We start from the raw sequence: 19,279 nt of genomic DNA on the forward strand, positions 1-19,279 counted from the left end.
AGACTCTGCCCAGTGATTTATCTTTGAGACTTCTAACATCGCTAGGGAACTCCTGGTTCCCACTTGATGGTTGATGTAAGCCACAGTCGTGATGTTGTCCGACTGAAATCTGATGAACCCCAGTGTTGCTGAGGCCAAGCTAGAAGAGCATTGAATATTGCTCTTAACTCCAGAATATTTATTGGGAGGAGTTTCTCCTCCTGAGTCCACGATCCCTGAGCCTTCAGGGAGTTCCAGACTGCGCCCCAACCTAGAAGGCTGGCATCTGTTGTTACAATCGTCCAATCTGGCCTGCGAAAGGTCATACCTTTGGACAGATGGACCCGAGAAAGCCACCAGAGAAGAGAATCTCTGGTCTCTTGATCCAGATTTAGTAGAGGGGACAAATCTGAGTAATCCCCATTCCACCGACTTGCATAATTGCAGCGGTCTGAGATGCAGGCGCGCAAATGGCACTCTGTCCATTGCCGCTACCATTAAGCCGATTACTTCCATGCACTGAGCCACTGACAGGCGTGGAATGGAATGAAGGACACGGCAAGCATTTAGAAGTTTTGATAACCTGGACTCCGTCAGGTAAATTTTCATCTCTACAGAATCTATAAGAGTCCCTAGGAAGGAGACTCCTGTGAGTGGTGATAGAGAACTCTTTTCCACGTTCACTTTCCACCCATGCAACCTCAGAAATGCCAGAACTATCTCTGTATGAGACTTGGCAATTTGAAAGCTTGACGCCTGTATCAGGATGTCGTCTAGATAAGGAGCCACCGCTATGCCTCGCGGTCTTAGAACTGCCAGAAGTGAGCCCAGAACCTTTGTAAAAATTCTCGGGGCAGTGGCCAACCCGAAGGGAAGAGCTACAAATTGGTAATGCCTGTCTAGAAAGGCAAACCTTAGGAACCGATGATGATCTTTGTGAATCGGTATGTGAAGGTAGGCATCCTTTAAGTCCACTGTGGTCATGTACTGACCCTCTTGGATCATGGGTAGGATGGTCCGAATAGTTTCCATTTTGAATGATGGAACTCTGAGGAATTTGTTTAAGATCTTTAGATCCAAGATTGGTCTGAAGGCTCCCTCTTTCTTGGGAACCACAAACAGATTTGAATAAAATCCCTGTCCTTGTTCCGTCCGCGGAACTGGATGGATCACTCCCATTACTAGGAGGTCTTGCACACAGCTTAGGAATGCCTCTTTCTTTATCTGGTTTGATGATAACCTTGAAAGATGAAATCTCCCTTGTGGAGGAGAAGCTTTGAAGTCCAGAAGATATCCCTGAGATATGATCTCCAACGCCCAGGGATCCTGAACATCTCTTGCCCACGCCTGGGCGAATAGAGAAAGTCTGCCCCCCACTAGATCCGTTTCCGGATAGGGGCCGTTCCTTCATGCTGTCTTGGGGGCAGCAGCAGGCTTCCTGGCCTGCTTGCCCTTGTTCCAGGACTGGTTAGGTTTCCAGGCCTGTCTGGAATGAGCAACAGTTCCCTCTTGTTTTGAAGCGGAGGAAGTTGATGCTGCTCCTGCCTTGAAATTTCGAAAGGCACGAAAATTAGACTGTTTGGCCTTTGATTTGGCCCTGTCCTGAAGAAGGGTATGACCCTTGCCTCCAGTAATGCCAGCAATAATTTCCTTCAAGCCAGGCCCGAATAAGGTCTGCCCCTTGAAAGGAATGTTGAGTAATTTAGACTTTGAAGTCACGTCAGCTGACCAGGATTTAAGCCATAGCGCCCTACGCGCCTGGATGGCGAATCCGAAATTCTTAGCCGTTAGTTTAGTCAAATGAACAATGGCATCAGAAACAAATGAGTTAGCTAGCTTAAGCGTTCTAAGCTTGTCAATAATTTCATTCAATGGAGCTGTCTGGATGGCCTCTTCCAGGGCCTCAAACCAGAATGCCGCCGCAGCAGTGACAGGCGCAATGCATGCAAGGGGCTGTAAAATAAAACTTTGTTGAATAAATATTTTCTTAAGGTAACCCTCCAATTTTTTATCCATTGGATCTGAAAAAGCACAACTGTCCTCAACCGGGATAGTGGTACGCTTTGCTAAAGTAGAAACTGCTCCCTCCACCTTAGGGACCGTCTGCCATAAGTCCCGTGTAGTGGCGTCTATTGGAAAAAAAATTCTAAATATAGGAGGTGGGGAAAAGGGCACACCGGGTCTATCCCAATCCTTGCTAATAATTTCTGTAAGCCTTTTAGGTATAGGAAAAACATCAGTACACACCGGCACCGCATAGTATCTATCCAGCCTACACAATTTCTCTGGAATTGCAACTGTGTTACAGTCATTCAGAGCAGCTAATACTTCCCCAAGCAATACACGGAGGTTCTCAAGCTTAAATTTAAAATTAGAAATCTCTGAATCAGGTTTCCCCGAGTCAGAGATGTCACCCACAGACTGAAGCTCTCCGTCCTCATGTTCTGCATACTGTGACGCAGTATCAGACATGGCTCTAACAGCATTTGCGCGCTCTGTATCTCTCCTAACCCCAGAGCTATCGCGCTTGCCTCTTAATTCAGGCAATCTAGATAATACCTCTGACAGGGTATTATTCATGATTGCAGCCATGTCCTGCAAGGTAATCGCTATGGGCGTCCCTGATGTAATTGGCGCCATATTAGCGTGCGTCTCCTGAGCGGGAGGCAAAGGGTCTGATACGTGGGGAGAGTTAGTCGGCATAACTTCCCCCTCGACAGAACCCTCTGGTGATAATTCTTTTATAGATAAAGACTGATCTTTACTGTTTAAGGTGAAATCAATACATTTAGTACACATTCTCCTATGGGGCTCCACCATGGCTTTCAAACATAATGAACAAGTAGGTTCCTCTGTGTCAGACATGTTTAAACAGACTAGCAATGAGACTAGCAAGCTTGGAAAACACTTTAAAACAACTTTACAAGCAATATAAAAAACGTTACTGTGCCTTTAAGAAATACAAATTTTCCCAAATTTTGAAATAACAGTGAAAAAATGCAGTTACACTAACGAAATTTTTACAGTGTATGTAACAAGTCAGCAGAGCATTGCACCCACTTGCAAATGGATGATTAACCCCTTAGTACCAAAAACGGAATAACAAATGACAAAAACGTTTTTTAAAACAGTCACAACTGCCACAGCTCTACTGTGGCTTTTTACCTCCCTCAATACGACTTTTGAAGCCTTTTGAGCCCTTCAGAGAAGTCCTGGATCATGCTGTGCAAAAAAACGCTAAAATAGGCCCCTCCCACTCATATTACAACAGTGGGAAGCCTCAGGGAACTGTTACTAGGCAAAACTCAAGCCAGCCATGTTGAAAAAACTAGGCCCCAATAAGTTTTATCACCAAACATATGTAAAAAACGATTAAACATGCCAGCAAACGTTTTAAAATACACTTTTATAAGAGTATGTATCTCTATTAATAAGCCTGATACCAGTCGCTATCACTGCATTTAAGGCTTTACTTACATTACTTCGGTATCAGCAGCATTTTCTAGCAAATTCCATACCTAGAAAAATATTTTAACTGCACATACCTTATTGCAGGAAAACCTGCACGCTATTCCCCCTCTGAAGTTACCTCACTCCTCAGAATATGTGAGAACAGCAAAGGATCTTAGTTACTTCTGCTAAGATCATAGAAAACGCAGGTAGATTCTTCTTCTAAATACTGCCTGAGATAAACAGTACACTCCGGTACCATTTAAAAATAACAAACTTTTGATTGAAGAAATAAACTAAGTATAAAACACCACAGTCCTCTTACGACCTCCATTTTAGTTGAGAGTTGCAAGAGAATGACTGGATATGGCAGTGAGGGGAGGAGCTATATAGCAGCTCTGCTGTGGGTGATCCTCTTGCAACTTCCTGTTGGGAAGGAGAATATCCCACAAGTAATGGATGATCCGTGGACTGGATACACTTAACAAGAGAAAATTTGATAATAGGAGTAAATTAGAAAGTTGCTTAAAATTTCATGCTGTATCTGAATCACGAAAGAAAAAAATTAAGTTCAGTGTCCCTTTAAGGGTCCTGAGGACTGGAGTTGAGAAAGCATTCACAGATATCCAAAACGACATGACTGAAATGTACTGCTTCCTGATAGCGATATGCAACTCTTGTTATTATGCTCTCTGACAAAACTATGTTATGTTGATCTAGAACTCAGAGGTTTTAGCGTTCGTGTAGAGTGTGTAGATATGTGCTTATACAGATGTCATCAGCGGAGAGGACAATTTTGTATATTGTTTTTGGGTTTTCAATTATTTCATAATAATAATTATTATTAGTTAGATATTCTTTGTCTAGAACACTTGATCCCTTAATAATAAAAAAGCAGACCATTTCATTGTACTATGACAATCCAGGAGTTTAAGTTTATCTCTATCTGACTGGCTATCAATATAGTCCTGCAATTTAGATTTATTTTACCTCAGTTTATATAAAAAGTACACAGCAATTGTATGCCCAAATCAGGTTTACTAGTGTTTTTTTGATGATGGTTCTTTTATATTTCCCATGTATATCCTAGTTTGTTTTCCTGGTCTCTTTAGTGTATCACTATATTTCACAAAGTGGCTCTGAAAATTAAATTTACAGATTGCATATCACTGAGATACAATTTTTTTTTTTATATTTTTCTCTGTTGCACTTTCATTGGAGTGAGGTTAGAAGCATTTTACAAAAGGTTTAAGAGATTCCAGAAAGTTTTGCAAATATTTCTGGAGGGTCAAAGTATAAAAGGTTAGCCTATACTGTGATGCAAGAGGGAAAGTGAACAACGGAGAGAGAGGGAGAGCTATTGAATAAACTAAAAAGTTAGCAGACAGAAGCCCTGGCCTAGAGTGGGGGGGGGGGGTGGAATTCAAACTGATAAGCTCTCAATATGATGATAAGATATAGGAGTTCATGCTGCATTGCAGAAAGGTAGGTGGATTTATACAACATTCAATTGAATGAAAAAGCTTATATTTTGCAAACACATTTGGAACAGCAACAGTGGACTGTGTAATCAAGGGCACAACAACACTGCACACTACACACACAAAAAATTGGGCTAAAGACTAAGGGCCAGATTACAAATGGAGCACAAAATATCGCTTTTTCCTAAAGCGATATTTGCGCTTAGGGTTGCCAACTCAGCCATGTTTTCCTGGATACTTATAAGTTACACATGCTGCAGGGTGTGCAGGGAGGAACATGTATTGTGTTTCTGGACAGCACTATGCATATTCCTCCCTGCACACCCTGCAGCATGTGTAACCTATAAGTGTTCTGTATTTTAAAGGGACGGGTGGCAACCCTATTTGCGCTTCACTTTGTAATACCAGCACACGCTGGTATTACAAGTAAGTGATATTGCATTGCACGTGTTTTAACACGTAAATATATATGTATATAAGCATATACATTTACAGGGAAGACACAGTTCCCATAGACTGCAATGTAAAGACACTTTCAGTGCCTTTTTTTTTTTTATTTTCAAACACCCCACACCCGCCACATTTAACCCCATAAAACTGCTTCATGCAGTTTTCTATATAAAAAAAAAAACCACAACATTAAAAAGAGGCTATTATTTTTTTTTTTATATAATGGAAACAAACACTAAAGTTTTGGGGCAATTGGGGAACTTTTGTAAAATTAACCAGAGGTCTGACTTCCGGTTAATTTTCGGAGCGCTAATTGCTACCACAAGCTTGCGGTAACAATAACCAGCCACTTGCAATGGCTGGTTATTTAACATGTGCCCGCAAATAGGCGAATTAGCCCATTTGTGGGCGCGCAATAAATTAGTGCTCCACTTGTAATCTGGCCCTTAATGGGAGGACATGCTAACTGACAATGCTGGCGCTTTAGAAAATAAAAATATTGAATTCCAGTTCAATAGAGAACACTACATTTCCAAAAAATAGGAAAGGAACAGGAGCTCAATATTCTGTTACTTACAGTAGTTTGCAGTGAGGGGGCTGCCAGCTCAAGTGTGTAATTTGACTATGTGTGATGAGCTAAGTCTGAGTGGGATGTTTTGGAAGAGCCATAAATAAAGCAAAAATAAATAAAATGGACAGCCTGTCCCCATCTATAGAGGATATTAGGCGTTCACTCAGCTGCCTCAAGGAAAAGGAGGGTTGGCACCGGATGCAGGTGAAGCATCAATTTGAGAAAAAGGGAAAGAAGAGCAAACATTCTGCTCTTACACAGAGCGGCAGGGAAAGAAAACCGCACGGTGCACAATAACAGCAGGAAATGGTAGACAAACATCTTAGTGCTCCACAACTGAGAGAAATGCATGAACCAACGCTTCTCCGGTGAAAGTGTCTGCTAGCATTGCCAAGATAGGAGAGAGAGAGCTGCTGATGCTGATTCAGGAGGGAACGCACAGGCACACTAATAGGAATAGACAGACAAGGGAATACAAGTACTCAGCCTACTGATCTAGGATAAAAGGGGGGCACTGTCTGCAGTGAATATTCAGAGGGGAAGTAGGCAGCTCTCTTTCTTCTGTGAATATATAGAGCAGAAGACTGTGTATGCCCTCTGTGATGATCTAAAAAAAGCAGGTGGCTACAGATGTCACAAGGGAGGAGGCAACCTGCCTGCTGCTGCTGAAAGATCCACAAGAGAAAGAGGAGTGATTTCCTACAGATACTAGAATCAGGAGGCGGGTACGAGGTCTATTTCTGCTCAAACAGCTAGTTGCCATAAGGTCTGCTGCTAAATACTGTAATAGGCACAGTTAGCTGCTGATCAAGACAAGGGGGAGCAATAAGTCAGGCACTACTGAGATGGGAAGAAGCTGTACATATACACTGTGTGAGGAGGGCACAGGATGTGTCTATCTAAGGACGAGTGAAAACGTGTCTGTGTCTGCTCCTGACGTAACAGTTGGGGGAGGAGTAAATGCTGTCAGCATGGCCAGAATAGGTGGAGTGATTAGCTCTCACACAAGGTTCTGTCTAGTGAAGCTGGGAGGAGCTGGTGGACGGTCAGACAATGACAACTCTTAACTGTCTGTACACTTCAGGAAGGAGAATAGTTTGCAAACGTCAAACCCACACAAAACCAGAACAAAATCACAGATACTCAAGTTAGAATATATTAAAATGCACTCAGAAGTCAGAATAGAAGGGACCAAAACTTACTTTATCGCTACAAAAACCTCTACCAGCATATAATATAGAAGACAGTTACTAAAGCTCAACAAAAAGCCAACATTTTGTGCTGTCAGACAATATTGTGACATAAATGATATATTGCTTCACAGCTTTATATGTCATTTGATAACAAAACCCTTAATCAAAACTTTACTTTATGCAGATACTGGTATTATGCTTCAAAGGACAATCAACGCCAACATTTTTATTACCCATTCCCCAGTTTTGCACACCCAACATGCTTATATTAATATACTTTTTACCTCTGTGATTGCTTTGTATCTAAGCCTCTTTCGACAGCCCCCTGATCACATAGCTATTTATTTATCATCTACTGACTTGCATTTTAGCCAATTAGTACAGAATCATCCACAACCCACGTGTGTGAGCACAATGTTATCTATATGCCCACATGAAATAGCAGGCCCCTGTTGTGAAAAGCAAATAAAAAAAGCATGTGATAAGAGGCTGTCGTCTGTAGTGGCATAATAGAGGTTTAATGTTATAAAGTATATTAATCTAACAATGTTGGTTGTGCAAAGCTGGATAATGGGTAGTAAATGCGTTATCTATCTTCTAAAACGATAAAAATGTTGGTGTTCACGGTCCATTTAAAGGGGCATTATAGTGCAAAAACTACATGCTGTAATTATTTAGAGCATGTAATGCTATGTGTTTAACCCTCTCAAAAGGTGTTAAACACACAGTTAAAGTACCACTCAGGAGCAGCAGAGAACAGTGGGTGCCTGGCAGATACAGGAGCTGAGCCAAACAGCAGCAGCAAGCACACAGCTCGTTCATTTAACTACCGTCACTGTTTGTTTCTGGTTGGAACCAGCAGTTCTCTGCAGCTAAACACAGTACTTCAGGGTCGATAGTGTTCAAATGACATGCTCTTTGCAAAATAATGTCCCTTTAATGTTAGATTTAAAACAAAAAATAAAAAAACACAACACATTTCCATTCAGTCTCCCCTGTACCATTTTATACTTGTTTAGAAACATGTCAATAGATCCCTACACTAATTATAAATAGCTTTCCTACATTACAAATAAACGTTAAGATAAAATGTAAACATTACATGCAAATAAAAAATAATGTTGAAAGCTCACTTGTAAATAAGCTCCTTGGCGTAACAGTGGTACTGGCTGTGATTCTATCAGAAATAATAGTTTTGGCTTAAAGGGCTACTATTGTCAAAATTAAAGTTTCATAATTCTGAGGCTCCAGTTTCTATCTCAGCATTTACAAAAATGAACAGTATATAGATATATATATATACACACACATATATATATATATATATATATATATATATATATATATATATATATATGCATTTTGTAATTAGCTGATGGCTGTTTTTACATCATTTTACAGGTGGGGGAAGAATTTTAATTAAAGGGGCAGTAAACTTACATACTAATGTTATAGAATTCTGCACATAGTGCATTAGCTTACCGGCACATTTATACTTTAAATTATTTCAGATAAATTATATGTAAAACCCTCCGTTTACCAGAACGCTAATTCTCTTTGCTCTACTGAGCGGGTCTGGTTTTTCCACAGCGCATCCAGCAACACTGCCTAGTCACAGTGTGCCTGGTCGCGCCAGTAAAATGAATGTCGCTCGCTCATTGGGGACAGGACCGGGGAGGACCACCACACGTGGAGATAAGAGCCTCTCTCACCACACTGCCTCCAACAGAGGGGGGAGTGAGATGGAAACATTTGGGAAAGTCTGAAGGGTGTTATAGTGCCAGCGAAGCAAGACCTTCATATATAGCTCAACCAAGTTGGCACAGTGCAAGGTCTTTTTTGTTAACGATATGGCTCTATGGATCTCTTTTATCTTACAATGGTCTGGAGCAATCTGACTCCCAGGTTCTGATCTGCCAGGGCCTATCAGTGCAAACATTGTTATTTTACCTGCTCTCACCCAAGGTGATATAATTTATAAGAGGGGGTTGAAAAATGTATTTGAAGATTAGGAACCAGACAAAATACAGAGGAGCCAAATTTTTTATATATATATATATATATATATATATATATATATATATATATATATATATATTTTTAAAAAGGCTTATGATCTCCACTATTTGTTCGATGCCCCTTTAATTCATACACAGTGCCATAGAACAAAACTGTTATGAAATTAATTAAAAGGGATAGGAAACTCAAATAATTTCTTCCATGATTCAGATCAAACATACAATTTTAAACAACTTTGCAATTTACTTCTTATCAATTTTGCTTCATTCTGTTGGTATCCTTTGTTGAAGGAGCAGCAGTACACTACAGCGGACGACATCAAGCGAGACAATGACAAGAGGCATACATGTACAGCCACCAGCTACTTTTCCGTTGCAAATTTCTGCTCTGAATGGTTTTCAACAAAGGATACCAAAAGAACAAAGCAAATTAGATAGTTGTTTAGAATTGCATGCTCTGTTTGAAACATTGAAGTTTAATTTTGGCTTTACTGCTGCCCCTTTAAGCTCTGAATATAGGGACAGGTAAACCTTATAAACTAAATTTATCAAACCTGGTCATAAACCTTGTAGTTTTATCAGCACCTCTTAAATTCTCAAACTGAAACAATGCATTTTAGAAAAATTACCTTGAAATGAACTTTAAAAACAGGATATATCAAGAAGTGACTAATTATCTCATATCATGGGACCTAGAAATGGACAGCACAGAAGCTCTGATATGTTTTATTAGGTTTCTATAAACATTTGCTTACATGTGCTCTGAACAACTTTTATGATAGCTATGATATCTGGATTCCCTTAAATGAAAGGGACACTGAACCCAATTTTTTTCTATCGTGATTCAGATAGAGCATGCAAGTTTTAGCAACTTTCTAATTTACTCCTATTATCAAATTATTTTCATTCTCTTGGTATCTTTATTTGAAATGCAAGAATGTAAGTTTAGATGCCGACCCATTTTTGGTGAACTCACTGAGTTGTTCTTGCTGATTGGTGGGTAAATTGACCTACCAATAAACAAGTGCTTTCCATGGTTCTGAACCAAAAAAATAGCTTAGATTCCTTCTTTTTCAAATAAAGAATGCAAGAGAACAAAGAAAAATTGATAATAGGAGTAAATTAGAAAGTTGTTTAAAATTGCATGCTCTATCTGAATCATGAAAGAAAAAAATTGGGTTCAGTGTCCCTTTAAATACCTCCTATTCCAGGAAAGAATATTAGTTGAATACAAAGACAGGACTCAGAAAAAATCAGAGACTTAATACAGGCTAAACGCAATAAAACACATTTTATAAAAAAATAAATGCAGTGATAAAAATAAAATGGAACACCATATGCACAATAAATACATAAATAAATAAAAAAAGGAGAAGATAAGAGTGGGAATTTGCTTATTTCAAATATCTCCCTTTAGCAATGTAGATAGCAGCCACCAACTAATAAATGGATTCATTAACAGCAATACAAACTGCCAGTTTCTAATGAACATCTCAATGCTAACAAGGCTCACATTGCTACAAAGTCTGCTGTCTACAGTTGGCTGGTAATGATTTCTTCCCCTGCCTATAATGTTGAACAAGGCACCAAAGGCTCTAAGCCTCCAGCAGCAACGGAACACAGCCCAGCTCACGCAGACACGCCGCTGCTGAGCAGCATGCTGCAGCACAGGTGTTGCCATTTTAACACTGGCCTTCTTAAATCTACTGCTGCCAGCTGTGCAGTCTTAAAGGGACATTCTAGTGTAAAATAAAATACTATTTCCTAGCAGCATTTATTTTAAAACACATTTCTTTGCTCGTTATGTGGTTAAGCCCTGCAAAGAGGCAAAAACAGTCAAATCAAGCAAATATGGTTTTATTGCACTCCAGATGATAAACACATCCATATCTGTAGCAGCACAGGGATCACCCTCACAAATGGGCTAAGCAGATAAATTAATTTTAAAATGTCGTTATAAAAAAATAGAACTTTTTTTTTTTTTTTTTACACTGCAAACGGCACTTGGGAATTACAACTCCCAAACTGCTGCACTACTACTATACTGGTTAAGTGTATGGGTGAAATAGCATGCTGGGCACTGTTGTTCCAAAGTGCCTTCTCGAGTGTATTGTGTATTTGTTAAAAGGACATGGAAGTCAATAGCAGTAATACAATGCAACGTGTTATTAATGTTCCTTCAAAGGACGGAATTGAATGCCATTACATCTGGGAACACATTTCAAGATGCCCAGCCTAATTTTTGGTCACCATCAGTGTTCCCTCTAATTTGTATTCCTTGTGTGCAATTATTTTTTTCTATGTGTGCTGATATAGGACAACCAGCCGTATCTGCATCCATATCTTATTTTTTCACAGTAGTTATAAAATGTGCTAGCTGTGGTAAGATGACACACATATATAATAATCATGTAGCCACTAATCAGCAAGCGCTAACCAAAGTGCTGAACCAAAAATAGGCCGGCTCCTAAGGTTACGTTGCTGCTTTTTCAAATAGAGATACCAAGAGAACGAAGAAAAAGTTATAATTGAAGTAAATTAGAAAGTTGCTTAAAATTGCATGCTCTATCTGAATCATGAAAGTAAAAAGTTGGGTTTCATGTCCCTTTAAATAATTTTTAATACTTTTGTATACATAGTACCATCAGAAAGATAGGAAGTACTGTAATAAGAAAGGTAATAGTTATTGTTTTAAATAAACTATAATCTAGTATTTGCATTTTAAACACAAAATGCTAAGAAGTTTGTAACTTACTGAAGGGGAAAATGATAATTTTTAATATTTATTTTTTAAATATGAATGAAAAAGTTTAGTGTGTATTTCAGAATAATTTTGGATTTTGGAATTCCGGATTTAGGAATTTGTACTTATAGATAGCCCCATCTCTCTATAACTGTCGACAACTCCATCATTACCCCTACCCCGCATGCCGATGTCTTGGAGTCACACTTGACTCAGATCTTTCTTTCACTCCTCACATTCAGGCCTTGGCTAAATCCTGCCGCTTCCACCTTAAAAAACATCTTTAAAATTAGACATTTCCTTACACAAGACACAATTAAGATCTTAATCCACTCTCTCATCCCGCCTTGACTACTGCAACTCCATCCTCTCTGGTCTCCCTAGCTGCCGCCTAGCTCCTTTACAATCCATAATGAATGCCTCTGCCAGGCTCATCTTCCTTGCACGTCGCTCTTCATCTGCTGCACCTCTCTGCCAATCCCTGACTCTGACATACAAAGCCCTCAACTGCCCTGCTCCCCTCTATATCTCCGACCTTGTCTCCAGATATTCTCCCTCCGGTCCCCTTCGCTCTGCTCATGACCTCCTACTCTCATGTTACCTCCTTACACTCCCGTTTACAGAACTTATCCAGACTGGATTCCATCTTGTAGAACCGCTCTACAAGACTCTCCCCTAGTTTTGTAAGCTTCAAGCGCTCCCTAAAGACTTTTCTGTTCAGGGATGCATACAACTTACACTAACCTTTCTTATGCCAGTTCCTCTCCTCCATTGCTATCTGCCATGAACCTCCTTAGAATGTAAGCCCAAGAGCCCAACTGCTTGCAGATCACCTTCACAAGAGCGGACTACAACAGTGTGACTCTAGGCAGGGCCCTCTACCCATTTGATTCCAATAATTGCTACCTTGTATACCGCCTATGTTTATAGCGCTGCAGAATCTGTTGGCGCTCTACAAATAACCGATGATAATAATAATAATAATAATAATAATAATAATAATAATAATAATAATAATAATAGATATAAAAGTTTAGCCATTAGTATTAAGAAAATTAAAAGCTATATGAAACTAAAAAAAATTCTTTCATAATTCAGATAGAACATTCAATTTTAAATAACTTTCCAATTTAATTCTATTATCACAGTTTCTTCATTCTTTTGGTATCTTTTGTTGAAAAGCAGAGACATATGCTTAGGAGCCGGCCCATTTCTAGAGCACTAAATTGCAGCAGTTTTACAAGAATGTTACTTATTTGCAAGAGCACTATATGGCAGGACTGTGTCCTGCCATATAGTGCTTCAGATCCCTACCTAGGTATCTCTTCACAGAATATCATGGGAACAAAGCAAATTTGATTCTAAAAGTAAAATGAAAACTTTGTAAAAATAGTATGCCCTGTCTGAATTTACAAAAGACATTTTTGGGGTTTCATATCCCTTTAATATACGTGTTGTATTATCAACATTCTCAGCCCCTGGCCTATGACATTAACTTCATCTAGACACAAATACCTGAAAATGTGCAGCAAGCTAATGGTCATCTTGTTTATGACAATCTCCCTGCAGTCCTAGCCTCTCTGTAACAACTACACTTTATTCTCTATGTGTGCATTGTCCTTGCATGTCATTATGACCCAGGTAAAAAAACCTGAGCAGCTTATCTGCCATGACTTAGCCAATGCTCCAATTGATCCCATCTACCCTTCATCAGGCATCATCCTACTGCATAGATAGCACTACTCATACCAGTGGCCCCCCCCAGCAGTTATCAGGAACACAGAAGGCATCAATGCTACCACTTTTACAATGCTGCCATTACTGCCACCAAATCTGATTTAGGAAGACAATTAAAAGGGAAGTTAAACCCATTTTTTTCCCTTTCACGATTCAGATAGAGAATACAATTTAAAAAAAAAAAAAAAAAAAAAAAAAAAGTTTCCAATTTACTTCTATTATCAAATTTGCTTCGTTCTCATGGTATTCTTTGTTGAAGGAATATCTAGGTAGGTAGCGTGCACATGCCTGAAGCACTACATGACAGGAAATAGTGCTGCCATCTAGTTCTCTTGCTAATGTATACAGTTGCAAAACAGCTGCTAGATAGTACTGCAGACACGTGCACACTCCTAAACTTACCTTCCTGCCTTTCAACCCAGGATAACTAAAAAAAAAAATGAAGAAAATTTAATAGAAGTGCATTGGAAAGTTGTTTAAAATTGTATGTTCTATCTGAATCATGAAAGAAAATGTTTGGGTTTTATGTCCCTTTAATGACCATGATAACAGTTTTCTGAAGTTGCACAACTTACCTTCTATCACAAAAATAGGACAACAGTCTTTAAAAGACTAAGAATATATTAGTGACATTTTTTTTGTAAATAGATGCCTAGGGTACTGGTGTCATTAGGTCAGACACAACTATAATTTAGTCAACCTAATATAATTGTACTGGTTACTTATTATGTTTGTAATACTATGAACTTAAAGGGTCACTGAACCCAAATTTTTTCTTTTGCGATTCAGATAGAGCATGCAATTTTAAGCAACTTTCTAATTTACTCCTATTATTAAATTTTCTTCATTCTCTTGGTATCTTTATTTGAAATGCAAGAATGTAAGTTTAGATGCCAGCCCATTTTTGGTGAATAACCTGGGTTGTTCTTGCTGATTGGTGGATAAATTCATCCACCAATAAAAAAAGTGCTGTCCAGAGAAGCTTAGATGCCTTCTTTTTCAAATAAAGATAGCAAGTGAACGAAGAAAAATTAATAATAGGAGTAAATTAGAAAGTTGCATGCTCTATCTGAATCACTAAAGAAAAAAAAAAAAATAGGTTCAGTGTCCCTTTAAGTACATGTTCTTTTTCCGTTGTGATGGGTTCTTCTTTATGAAAGGTAAGGTAAAGGGACAGTCTAGTCAAAATTAAAATTTCATGATTCAGATAGAGCATGCAATTTTAAGCAACTTTCTAATTTACTCCTATTATCATTTTTCGTCGTTCCTTGCTATCTTTATTTGAATGTAGGCTTAGGAGCCGCCCATTTTTGGTTCAGTAGCCTGGGTAGAGCTTATTGATTTGTGGCTACATTTAGACACCAATCAGAAAGTGCTACCCAGGTCTGAACCAAAAATGGGCCGGCTCCTATGTTTACATTCTTGCCTTTTCAAATAAAGATAGCAAAAGAACAAAGAAAAAATGAATAATGAGAGTAAATTAGAAAGTTGTTTAAAATTGCCTGCTCTATCTGAATCATCCCTTTAAGCAGCGGATCCTTAACCTGTCCATCTGATCAGGATGATTGACAGTCCCTGCTAGTGGCTGATTGGCCGCCAGTGAGCGGCATTGCACAGGTATTTCACCAGAAATGCTTGTGCAATGTTAAATGCGGACAGCGCATGCTGTCCACATTTAGCGATGTCGAGCAGACATGATTTTTTTATATCGAATCATGTCCCTTCAACCTGTGATAAATCTACCCCAAAGCTAAAGATAATACTCAGTGGTAGATTTACCAAGCAGCAGATACTGCTATCTACCCCAATACTTTCCAATTCGCCGGAAATGTAAGTTAAGTTAAGAAGCAGCTGTATTAAGTCTGCTGATCTTTAACTCGTCCACCACCTCTGAGGTGGAGGACAGCAATCAGCCTGATCGTATACGATCAGGTTGATTGACACCCCCTGCTAGCGGCAGATTGGATGCGAATGTTCAGGGGGCGACATTGCACAAGCATTTAATGATAAAGGCCAACAGCGTATGTCCGCCCGCACATTGATAAATCTACCCCTCAGTCTTGTTTATATCTGCTCCAAAGAATAAACTCTCCTAAACTTGCCAACATAATTTAAAGGGACATGAAACCCAAAATGTTTATTTCACGATTCAGACAGAGCATACAAATTTAAACAACTTTCCAATTTACTTCTAATGTCAATTTTGTTTTGTTCTCTTGGTATCATTTGTTGAAAAAAAAACCTAGGTAGGCTCAGGAGCTGGGAACTAGCTGCTGATTGGTGGCTGCACATATTTTGCATCTTCTGATTGTGTTCAGTTAGCTCCCAGTAGTGCATTGCTGCTCCTTCAATAAATGATACCAAGAGAATGAAGCAAAATTGATAAAGGAAGTAAAATGGAAAGTTGTTGAAAATTGTATGTTCTATCTAAACCTTGAAAGAACATTTTTGGGCTTCATGTCCCTTTAAGTGCACGTCCTAAACTCTCAATATTGAACCATAGACCAAAATACAAAACATGTCCATTGTTAATGCCAAAATGACACCTCAGTGTCATCAATGAGAAGTTACAGACCATTTCGATCAGAAAATAAGAAAAAAAAAATTTTTTTCTTAAATGGGTTAACTTACTAAATGATAATAAACAAAAATATTACTTAAATGTATATCAATAATTAACTCTCACACCTGCTTAGTATATTTAGGTAAATGTACAGCTTTTAACCCTCAAAACATGACATACAACACACCTGTTGGCCACACACTACAAATAAAACTGGATAAAGAGATATGAAACCCAAAAAATGTATTTTGTGATTTAGACAGAGCATACAATTTTTAAAAAGTGTGTAATGTACTTCTATGATCAAATTTGCTTCATTCCCATTGTATCCTTTGTTGATGTGATACTCAAGATGTGTCCACCTAAGTTGCCGATCTACATCAGCTGCTCCGCCACTCTACACTGGCTCCCCATACACTCCAGAATACAATTTAAAGTATTAACCCTAACTTACAAAGCACTGAACAGTCTAACTCACAACTATATTTCCTCTCATTATGAAATATTTCTCATCCCGTCCTCTTCGATCAACCTCTGACCTACGTCTCTCCACTCCTGTTATTTCTACGTCCCACTCATGCCTCCAAGACTTTGCACGTGCTGCTCCTGTCCTCTGGAACTCTCTACCCCGCTCCATAAGACTGTCTCCAACCTTGTATAGCTTCAGACGCTCCTTGAAAACCCACCTATTCAGAGAGGCTTACCATCTCTCCTCCATCTCTCATTCTAACCAAACTAATTCATGAACTGCCTGACTCACTGCTGCAACTACAACCGATGTGACAAGCTACCCCAAACTTATGTCTCTGCACCCTAAACCTGTAGACTGTGAGCTCTCCGGAGCAGGGCCCTCTTCCTCCTGTACTAGATTTGTTTAGTTTTGTACTTTAATCACAAATCCTTGTCATTGTATACCCCTATCACTGTACCCAGCACTACAGAATTTGGCAGCGCTATACAAATAAATGATAATAATAATAATAATACCTATGTAGGTATCTTTAGCACTGGGGACTGAACAGCTCCCTAAGAGTGCTATTGAGCATCTAGGGATGTGCGTTTTGCAGGGTCATAGGATGTATACCCGATCCATTCAGAGTGTAGTCCACTTCCGTGTTTTGTATGCATCATGGGAGATTACATTAGTATGTGCACCTTTGGGAGGTTCCCAGTTTGGTTGAGGGCTTTCATTGTTTGGATGTATTAGAGACCCAGAATGGGAAGAGACCTTGACGTAGTTCCTGGGCTTGACCCATTTTGCCAGATGCGGCAACTCACTCTTCCAGTTATGCTTTTAATCTTAACTGAGTGCTTGTGAGTGCCAGACTTCCTCCGTGTGTTTTGTAGAACTTCATGGCAGGAAATAGTGCTGCCGTCTAGTGCGCTTTCAAATGGATAACGTTCTTGCAAAACTGCTGCCATATGGTGCTCCAGACATGTGCACGCTCCTGAGCTTACATCCCTGTTTTTTTTCACTCAACAAAGAATACCAAGAGAATAATGGAAATTTGATCATGGAAGTAAATTAGAAAGTTGCTTAAAACTGTATGCTCTGTCTGAATCATGAAAGAAAATGTTTGGGTTTCATGTCCCTTTGACATGAGTCCAGTTAGACATTTCCTACATAATAGATACCTGTCTAAAAGAGTGATAGGTCCTTATTTAAAATGGTCTTTGAGAACGTCAGTAGTCAACATATATATAAAAAAAAATACCCCTCTGTTACACAAATCCACTTATCATCCCAAAAGCAACATAAGTAAAATATAAGCAGAAAAAATGCCTAATGGCTCGAATACTATAGGAGGTTAACTGCCTTGTTTGGCTGCTAAGAGGGTTAAATTGATATGAATTTCATTACATAATCAGTTACACAAGAGCTACCCCCATAATTCTGAATGCCAATGTTTGATGGAGAAAAGATACCCCTATTGATTGTAGCTTAACCAATTCACTGTCAAACTGGTCAATTACCACATGTTTGCAGGCCATAATGTCAATATATGGATTAAGTGTCACACAGAAAAGGCAGCAACACTTGGAGCCAACACCCCATATTAATACTAAACACACTATACAAATATAGGTCAAGTTCTAGGGTTACCTAAGATTACAGCAAGTAGCACACTAGGCACATCACCATCTCACAACCTGTCATCCCTACAATCCAGAGTACCGTTGGAGGTAACAGTGTCATTATTTGGAAGCCATTCTGGCATCCTGCAGATGGCACAGGTGGCTCATTACGAATGACACAGCACAAGCAGCACATGTCACACTACAGACACCTAAATGGAACCTATATTATCTATTTAGTGCGTATGACCACCCAACTTCAAAGACTGAGTTATCCCACCTACCGTGTAAATAGGCATATTTTATGTATATATTGATACTGTCGGGTGTCGTTCAGGTTTTTGACAAGCAGTAATGTATATGTATTCTGCACGTACATCCATTTAAAGGGCAGGTCAGCCCACCCTATTCACAGCGCTTTGCCAAAGCCCACTTATTAGTGACCAGGAGGCCACACAGCTTTTAATGTTCTCTCAAAGTAAGGCCAATATTGTAACCCACCTGCCAGCGTGTGCCCACCATCGCCCACCTGCCAAAAACCCACGTTGCCCAATGCCTACATACCACACGTGAACTTACCCAGTCGGGTATACAGGGTGACAATCCAGCAGGAAGTGCCCCCCTCCTCTCCCCACAGCAGATCACGGACGGATCCCTCGATCCCCCGGGAGGGGTGCAGAGGAGGAGGGAGGGGATCTCTTTGACAGGCCAAGTTTCCCAGTGCTGCTGATCCAGCGGCCCATCTAACCCCTCACGGAGAGCTTGAGATCTTAACCCGACTCGTTTGCATATCTGTGCCGCGACTGCTGATTGGTTAGTTAGCATAACCACTCCCTGCTGATTGGTTGCGACGCAGAGCCCCCGGCTGGCGGGTAGCAGGCAATGCGCAGCAGCTCAGTTTAGTGAGTGCGTGGAGTAGGCGGAGAGGGTCTGAGTGAATGTGTTGGGGCTTCGGGTACCTCAGTAGTAGCTGCTTAGTCCCCAGCTGCTGTCTTACACACAAACTCGCTGTGACAGC

General features: G+C 39.7%; 1 protein-coding gene across 6 annotated transcripts in view; it reads right to left on the reverse strand.

Annotated features, from left to right (window-relative positions):
- CHD9 (chromodomain helicase DNA binding protein 9) overlaps window positions 1-19,041 on the reverse strand; it is a 648,673-nt gene extending 629,632 nt beyond the window's left edge. For all 6 annotated transcript variants that reach the window (XM_053699504.1, XM_053699510.1, XM_053699505.1 and 3 more), the window contains exon 1: window positions 18,841-19,041. The gene's annotated coding sequence lies outside the window, so the exon portion shown is untranslated. The remainder of the gene's footprint in view (window positions 1-18,840) is intronic.
- Between the last annotated feature and the right edge of the window lie 238 nt (window positions 19,042-19,279).

This window comes from Bombina bombina, chromosome 1 (genome assembly GCF_027579735.1).
Source record: "Bombina bombina isolate aBomBom1 chromosome 1, aBomBom1.pri, whole genome shotgun sequence".
Classification (NCBI taxonomy): domain Eukaryota; kingdom Metazoa; phylum Chordata; class Amphibia; order Anura; family Bombinatoridae; genus Bombina; species Bombina bombina.